The sequence below is a fragment of the Lactuca virosa genome, chromosome 7, assembly GCF_052849685.1.
Source record: "Lactuca virosa cultivar CGN04683 chromosome 7, Lactuca_virosa_CGN04683_v6, whole genome shotgun sequence".
Lineage (NCBI taxonomy): Eukaryota > Viridiplantae > Streptophyta > Magnoliopsida > Asterales > Asteraceae > Lactuca > Lactuca virosa.
Window position 1 is genome coordinate 6,263,246 of NC_136432.1, and position 9,721 is coordinate 6,272,966.

The window sequence follows — 9,721 nt, forward strand, 5'->3', positions numbered from 1 at the left end:
GGATTGGGTTACGCTGGGCGTAACTTCGATGTACGTTGGGCGTACTCGGTACATGGGGTGTACCAGGAGCTATGCGGGGTATACGCGGCCATGTGTTAAGATCCGGTGGCAAGGCGTGGGCAGAAAGCAACGGTGAGGATTTTGCCACGTGTCACCTCGCATCTTAACCCCAAAATTAATTATCTTCTAAATTTCGTCACTTTTGCATACGAGCTCCGTTTTTAAAGTTCTTTATATCCACGTGTAGGTAGCGACGTGATCTACAACTTTCATTTAGACTCCGTTAGTTAATTTTGACTTTATTTTTTAAAGTTATATTTTAACAGGCTTAGACAGTTAAAGTCCGTTAAAAATTCATAACTTTGTCATCCGACGTCCGTTTTCCATCTGTCTTTAAGCCGTTGAACTCCTATTAACGAGATCTTCGATTCTCGTTTAGGTTGTGTCTGCTAAAAATCGATCAATCTAAAATTCGATTTTCGGGTTGTGCACTGCTATGCTAAATCTTAGAAAAATCATAACTTCCTCATACGAAGTCAGATTTGGACATTCTCTATATGCATGCTCTCGGTTTAACGTATACTACGACTTTTGTTTAGATCTCTAAGGCTAAAAAGTAGTTTATCAAAAATTCACTTTTTACGTTACGCGGCGTCGTGCCGGTTTAGTCATAAAACTTCGACGGGTCATAACTTCTTCGTTATAAGTCGGGTTTCAGCGTTCTTTATATGCACGGAATCCTTGTGACATATACTATAACTTGGTTAAGATTAGTTACTCTAAATAATATTCTATCAAAAAGTCATTTTTAATGCTTATTGTCTCTAAATTGACTAGTCCGAATCTGCGGCGTTACAATTAATACTCATCAATTTATACGCTTGGTCCCTATCGTTTGAAAAAATTACATACTTGTTCCTTTTGCTTGAAATAAGGATAGAGTCGTCATTCCACCTTGCTCCCACCATTGTATCAAATTAATGAAGTTTTTATCGTTGTCTTTTCACTACACGTCCTCGAAAAAAGACATTGTCTTCTTCAACATAAACATTCAACAAGACAAAGGTTTACAGACAAGCTTTAATCAGCAATCAAGTTCTATGAAGCTCAATCAAATAAATGGTGTTAACTTTATGGAACATTCGTCGAAAAAAACATGATAAATATGTATGGAAAGTCCATTGTTGAAACATACAAAATTTTAAACAAATTTGCTTAAAAGAACTGCCTTTTTTCCTTTATTTACACTGAAAATGAATCATGAATGGTTGTTTACAAAGTACCATATACATTGTTGTATGGATGGCAAAGTTGATTACATAAACTACGTGGAGATAAATGTATTCCCTGTCCATGAGCTTGATGCAATGATCCATGAATTAAGATATGCTAATGGTGTGACCATTTATAACCGTTTTCAAATTCTTGGGTTTGAACTAGACTATGCTCTGTTATACCAAGATATGGTAAAAGTAGAGAAATGTATGAATGATAACAAAGAAAAAAAATGTATACATTACACATGGACAAACAAGAGTTCACACTTATTTTATGTCCCCATATTGTAAGGTCAAAAGAGGAGATTGATAATGGGATTTCTCTTGAGTTTAACATGACTAAAATTAATAGAAAAATTAATGGCTCGTGTAGCAGAAAATTAGACAACTGCATGATAAAGCTAGAGGTGCTCAGGGTAATGACTACTCAAAATGCATTAACCTTTTGAAAAACCATAACTCATACAAGCCATTTAATCTCAAAAAGGTGGTGATGTAAATGTATCAAAATATAATATGGAAACTAGTTATAGGCAACATTGAATCTAGTCGATTAGACAACAATTATGGAGCTCAAACTGAGGTAATTAACCATCATCCATACTTTGATTTAAATGCAAATGAATACCATTGTAAGGTTAAATACAAGTCAACCATGAGCTTTTCATTTTAACTAGACAAAACTGCAAAATTGGTCCTTGTGGGTCCAAAAAATTTCCGACTTGTATGGAATGTCCAAAATCAAAAGAATTTCGTGGTTTTAGTCCCAAAATTTAGAAATAGTTTTGGTCCATGGAACACTTGAATTGACTGTTTTGCCCTTTTAATTTTTTTGAATTATTTTTATTTTTTTTATTTTACAAATAATAATGAAAAAGAAAAGAATTATCTTGGCCCACCCTATCACGCCACCTGTACTCTCTCTCTCTCTCTCTCTCTCTCTCTCTCTCTCTCTTGTCTTCTTCTTCTTTAACACATGCAAATCAAACGCTTACACAACACACCTACGATTAACATAAACATACACAAATCGATTTCTGGGTTTTTTAGGACTAACGATTAACATAAACACACACAAATCGATGGCTGGTGAAACTAACAAAAGAAGAAAGCAATGTATTTGGGTTTGAAATCGGATGTAATGTATTTTGGTTATGTGGATTCTGATCATGTATTCTACCTTTCCCCACCGAAGAAGAAGCAATAGATTTGGATTTTTTCGCATGTGACAAAAACCAAAAGCCACAAACAAATCTGGATTTTCGGTGATGCAACAACCAAAGATCGTTGATGGTGGTGTCTCAGGATGGATCTCCGAGGGAGAGGAGGAAGACGCTCTTGCTCCACCGCTAACTTTAAATCTTCGTTGATGGTGGATCTCCTAAGTTCATCGTCGTTCCAGGTGGTGTTCATCGGGTGTGTTCCACGTGGTGTTCATCGGAGCTCGTCGTCGTTTCGACGTGTGACATCCCCATTTTTATGGCCCAATTTATTTTTTCTTTATGCTTATTTAATTCAAAGTATTCTTTTATTGCAGAATTTATTCCCAAAACATTATTTCAATGTGAGTTAATAAAGTATTTCTGAATAATTGATTTTCATTAATGTATAAAGACTTGGGATGTCACAACCGATACAAAACATAAGCATAAACTTGTCTTAAAAGGCCTTACAACATCATATTATACTAATGACCTACATATCCTCGAATCACTCATCAATTCCAAACATCACTATCCAAGTACCTTCGTATTGCTACCTGTGATACAAAGAAACTGAGTGGGTCAGGATTTGGAGCCTGGTGAACACATAGGATTTTCAACCCACAATAATAAGGTTCTTTATTTATATATTTCACATCAAATAATTCACCCGATTACCCATTCCGTTATTCTCACTTTCTTATCCTAAATTACTGATCTTAAGGGACCTTTAAGGATCATCGTAAGAAACGAGTAGACGATATTTGCTTTATGGATTTCGTAGCAATTCATGTCTATAAGGAAACTATGGGGGGATAGAGTACATCGAATGAAAATATGGTTCATTAACACTTACATGTTGTGAGCCTGTTAGCGTTCCACTAGACTGTCTATAATAATCTGTGGTCATCATCTATACTTTGCTAGATGATTAGTTCATCAGTACAATAGTACTATGAAGTCATGACCTCTCTTCATCATTATTTCATCTTCTTCAACCCTTTTATACCCAATATATTATAAGTATTATATATATATATATATATATATATATATATATATATATATATATATATATACGATTAAATCATATTATATAAATTCATCTAGCACATATATCAAGAATACTGATAATAGGCACATATAACATTTAATCATCTAAATACTTCATATCTATGTGTAAGATGAAAGTAATTATGCACTCCTTTGTTAAAAGTGGATGAATCGAAATTTCGGCAGCATTCGCCTAACACTTTATCTTTTTCTTTGATGTGACCCATGTATGATTATCACTAAGTCTTATTCTTAGATTCCTTGAGACTAATGATAGTCTAGATTCCTCAACAATCTCAATGTTTACATCAAGATCTATGAAGTAAGGAATAACCAGATAGATCATATCGTAGGTAGGGTCTGTTTGGTATACGGAGTATACTGTTTGGAAATCCTACTTCAAACACCTCACTAAATCTAGCATTGTCATCATTCTGGTAAGTAGATCAATTAGTATTTTGACATGGAATCACTGATACATCTTATTTATAAATTTATAACAACGACCATGAATATAAATATAAGTTACACCTAAAGCAATATAAGTGTAGCTTAACTTACAGAGATTTCTGACAATAATATAGAAATTGCACTGGTAGAACTTTGACCATAATACTTCTATTTGGTGTGATCTCAGTGGCCTTAGAGTTTCACCAGAATATCCTAATTACTAAGAATTTTCGGACTCGAGGGTAGAAATTCCAGAGAAAGAGTTCTGGTGGAGTGTTGAATGAAATGAGGGTTGAAATCTATTTATAGGACGATTTTTGGGTGTGCACGCCACACCTAGACTTGGGGCGTGTCACGCCCTGTTGTGGTCGGCAAGTGCTCCTCCAGAAAACGAACACATATCAAGTTATGTGTGTCCACGTCACTGCCTTCTAGAAGGTGCGCGACACGTCCTTCCCACGCGTGCGGGTTTTCTAGTTTTTCAAAAATTTATATATTACTCACACGATCTCCGTTTTCGACGTTCTTTATATCCACACATAGTTATCGATGAGTACTACAACTTTCATTTAGACTCTGTCGACTAATTCTCATTTTATTTTTAAAGTTATGTTTTTAACAGGCTTAGATTGTTAAAGTCCGTATAAAATTTATAACTCTTTCTTACGACATCCGTTCTCGAATGTCTTTATATCGACATAATTCTATTCACGAGATCTTCAACACTCGTTTAGATTATTTCGGCTAACAATCAACCGATTTGAATTTCGGTTTCTGTGTCCGTACTATTGCGCTAAAATTTCGAAAAATCGTAACTTCCTCATATGAAGTCAGATTTAGACGTTCTTTATATGTACGCTCTCACTTTTACGATTACTATGACTTTCGTCTAGATTACTTAGGCTAATAAGAAACCTATCAAATATTCCCTTTTTACGACACATTCTGTCGTATATGGATAAACGTGAAACTTCGACGAAGCATAACTATTTCATACGAAGTCAGATTCAAACGTTCCTTATATCATCGAGATCATCATCACGACTACTACAACTTTCATCAAGACTATTTATCCTAATTAATATTTTTATTTTTAGGGTTTATTTTATTCCTTTTATTAGTTTATTATATAAATGTTATATACACACAATTCACATAGATTCAAATAAGTCTTTTTCATTTATTCATAAAAACTTACAATCGTCGAATGACGTAAATAAATCTTTTATAACTAATTTCTAGCGAGAAACGCGTGTATTATACAGACGATGTTCTTCGGGTAGAGTTTTGTATGTGGTTTTCGTTTCAAATCTGCCCTGCTCCATCTTTGTTTCAGATCTGGAAAGAACAAACCCACCTTCAAGCATAGTAATGTTTTTGTTCATGTGTAAAATTGGAGATGATTGTAAAGCTTGTATCTTGATTCAACTTTTAAAGATTATTAAAATCGATATTTTACCATCTTTGTTTAAAATCTGAAACATTGAGCGTATGTGTGGGTTGTGTTATTGGGTTAGTAAACAATGAGAGAGAGAGAGTACCTATGGGTTCTTTAGCTTAATTCCTAACCATAACAATGGCTAAACACACAACTTCCTAATTTAACAATATCCCTCTTAGGTTTTCAACCATGAACAACATGGACTTAGATCATATATGGAATTTTTTAGTCAATGTACATATCATTATAAATCAAAGCATCCATTAAGAGCATAAGTTTACATAAATTCATCTATTTAAACATTTCCCTTCAACCAAACCAAACCTTAGGTTCCCAGTTTCAACAATTTGCAATTCATTAATCATAATCACCATTGAATAGAAGTTAAGAGCATATCAATCCTTTGTTCAACGGTATTGTTGTTAGGTTTGTAGTTGTGATGTCGTGAATTCACCCAACAAACCATGAGATTGCTATGTAAACTAGTATCCGGAAAGAGAATGACAAACCGATTATTTATCATATTTGAAATTTAGCTAACAAATTTTAAATATAAACGCAGAAGAAAATACATTAATGGTAAAACCCATTAGACATCCAAATAACTAAGAATTTTTTCAGCAATAGTCCATAAATTAACGAGTTATCTTATATGAATCATTACCCATATTCAAATGTTGTGGGACATACGTGTAAAAATACTTTGAAGTTTTTTTAGTAACACACTTCTAAACACATTCATGTAAAAAAAAAGCGTAAATATGATGTTTAAATAAACATTTTTTCGTATGCAAATATGTTTTTTCTGTGAAAATACATATGTGTAATATTAAGAAAAAAATAAAGGTAAAAACGTAAAAGATTTGTAAACTTAAAAGGTTTCTTCAAAATTTGTTTAATGGTAACCTGGAAAATTTGTTATAATAGGTTAAAAGGCTAAAACAAAAAGGAAAAAACTTGTAGAATTCAAATTTTACCTCACAAAAATAATAATATTAGAATAAAACCATATTTTTTTTTTATCAAACTTAAAATTTTTTATGTCATTATCCTTGTCAAATATCCGCGAAGCAAGAGTCAACTCCAAACCATGCAATTTATTAACTTATTTCAGTTCCTAGCTTACAAAAATTCAATAATTGGGGTTTTGGTAGACATTGTTGGTTGTGTGTGTTTTATCGATGGAGAACTATATAAACTGGGTTTAAATATCAGTTCATCTCACGGGTTAATTCATAAAATCAACCCAGAAATAAGAAAAGAAGAATTCTTGGTTACAATTACAAATAAAAAAGACTCTCTCTAATCCTATATAAGATCGGGTGAGGACTCATTTTAAAGTGAGGATCATAATGATCATTTTAAACCCAGAAAAAAATTTGGAAATTTTTTTTTTGGATCATTAAAATTAAATCATGGATCATAATGATGCAAAATAAAAAATTAAAATTGAATAATGGATCAATTTTAATGATGCAAGTTTTTTTTCCAAATCTTTTTCTCCCGGACATAGATCTATGCTCGACTTTATGATTTGTATTTTTTTTTCAATTTTTTTAAGTTTTCCTCACAAGTCTTCACTTTAAAATGAGTTCTCACCGAAATCGGACCTAATCACTAAAAACCCTAACTCTCACTCTCATATATATTCAAACTATCTATACTACATATCACCTATAGAAGCTAAAGAATCAAAAACTGATTAATGAACAAAACTAGAAGACAACAAATCTGAATATCTGGTGAAAATAACTTCTGGGGTTTGTGTTTGAAGGAGACAACAACTTTTTTTTAGAAATATTATTGCGTAATTCTTCATTATATAGCAAATCCAATTTAGCTCCAAGCCGTTCTACTTTAGTGTTATATCACATTTAGTCCTTGTTCACCATTCCATCTTCCAAATCTGGTCCTTTAGCTTTTTATGACAAAACAACTCTTATTTTATCCCTACAAAGTATATTTCCATTTTTCCTCCCAATTGCAAGATTGGAACGATTATTTATTTTAATAGAAAGATACGTGAACGGTTAATTAGGTTCTTATTCTTAATTTATTGATTTTAGTTTCAAAAACTGGGAATGGTCGTAGATGGCTTTGATCATATGTATTGTTTCATATGGGTTTCCCCATAATTAAATTTAAATATCAGATGAAGTTACTGATATCAGTTAGGAATCAAAATCAGCTGAAGTTACTAAGCAATCCATTTAATTAATCGCACATCCAAACAGCCCCTTTACTAATTTTACACTGCGAATTAACATGGATTAAATTCTGATTATCGATTAACATATGTGATTAAATTAAAATAAATTAAGCTCTGATTCTTGATTCAGTGATCTCACATGGTATTGGTGGGTCATCATGTAATCTAATAAGACGCCTGTTCATCTTTCTTGCAGTTGATCTACCAACGTCGTTTTCTTCAATGACTATTGCTTTACAGTCTGATGTAAACATTGTAAGTATAAATTTTAATTTTCTGAAATTGCACAAGCTTTTTAATTTTTGTCACTCCTGTCTCAAAGGAATCCAAAGTTGTTTTTTTTCGTGCAATGTTTTTCTTTATATTTTTTACACGGTTTCTTTGATATGCATTCGTGAAGGCAGCCCTTGTATACCCGATGCATATAAGTGTATAACTCATCTTTATTCAATGTATTGTTGTTGAATATCCAATGGTTTTGTGAATTTTCTTATGTAAATTTAATAAATGAAGCTTTTTTGGATTTATTGTTCTTGTCCTTAAGTAGCTGTTCAGATCTTTTAGATTTTAACAGAAAACTAAAAATGAAATAAAAATAAAATAACAGAAGAAAAAAAGGGTAGTAGGAGTTTTAGTTTTTTATTTTAAACAAAAAACTATTCAAAAACTACTTCAAATATATTTTATGAGCTTTTAGTTTTTGGCTTTTATGTATTTTTACAACTTTAAAAGCTAAACCACTTTTGTCAAACATTTTGTGTTGGGAAATCTAGGGTTTGTGGTGGAGATCTGGATACCAACTTGGATCGTGATATCACTTTCCGAACTGATATTTCTACCCTATGTTTGGGTTACAAGAAATTCAGCCTAGGATAATCCAAGTGGACACTTACGTTTCTAGGCACACAAGACGTAAGCCAATATGCTAGAGGATTCTGTGAAAGTATGATGAAACGGGAGCTTAAGATCGTAACGCTCTTCTGTTGAGGAAGAACTGTTTATATATTAAACACGATTAGAGTTTCATTAGGGTTGGGCCGTCATTAGTTGCTTTGGAAGCAAGTAATGTTAATCCGGATTTAATAAGGATTTAAGGTTACCAAAAACTAACGAGTTTCGTTAGTTTTACCATAAAACTAACGAATTTAATAAGGATTTTACCATAATCACCCCGCTAGGGGCGCTGCCCCCGGACCCCCGACTGGTCGTCGAACCGACTTCTAATTCGATCTTATACATGCGTGCACTCCACACAACCCCGTACATATAATAGAGTACAAATTATGAAGCCCCTTAGCTCACAAGTTAGTTCCAGTTACTTAAAATGACATGGTGACATTAAAATCACCAACATTTTGCACAAATAAAATCTTCGGCTACTAGGTCTCCAATTTGCCGAAAAATGTTATCCTATGCAGAAAAATATTCTTTTACGACTAGCCGACAAGCAGGTTTGCTTTTGTTTTATATTATCAAAGTTACTTTCACCATTTTACTAATCCATGCAACATTACTTTTTTATCCATAAAATGTAACAAACTTAAATTTTTTACCACTACAGAAAATGGTAAAAACCGGTATGTTAATAACATTAAATGGTTAAATTTTGCATAATGCTATGTATTTTTATAGGCTTAGGTAAATACCGGTATATTAATAACATTAAATGGTTAAATTCTGCATAATTCTATGTTCTTTAAGTTGTATCATTTGCATGAAAAAAGTATTAGTTTTTATATCATCCATGCTAGAGGAGGAACTTGGACTTTTGGTATAAAGCATTTGACTTCTTCTAGTCAAAGTCAAAGTCAATTTATTATGGCTATTTTGGTCGAAGATGCCCAAGAAATAACAATGTACTTTCATTTCTTCCCATGGAAGCATTGTACTTTGAAAGATCTACCCAATTATAAAAGTTTCATCCGCATGCAAAGAAATTTTCACTGCTAAAGTCAGATAGATTTGTCAAAGTATAATGTCCTAATAAGAAAAAAATGGAAGTCAGTGTTAAAATTTTCAAAATATGTTGCCTTGATTAAAAAAAACAAATTGAAAGTACAATGTTGTAATAGAAAGAAATGAAAGTAGG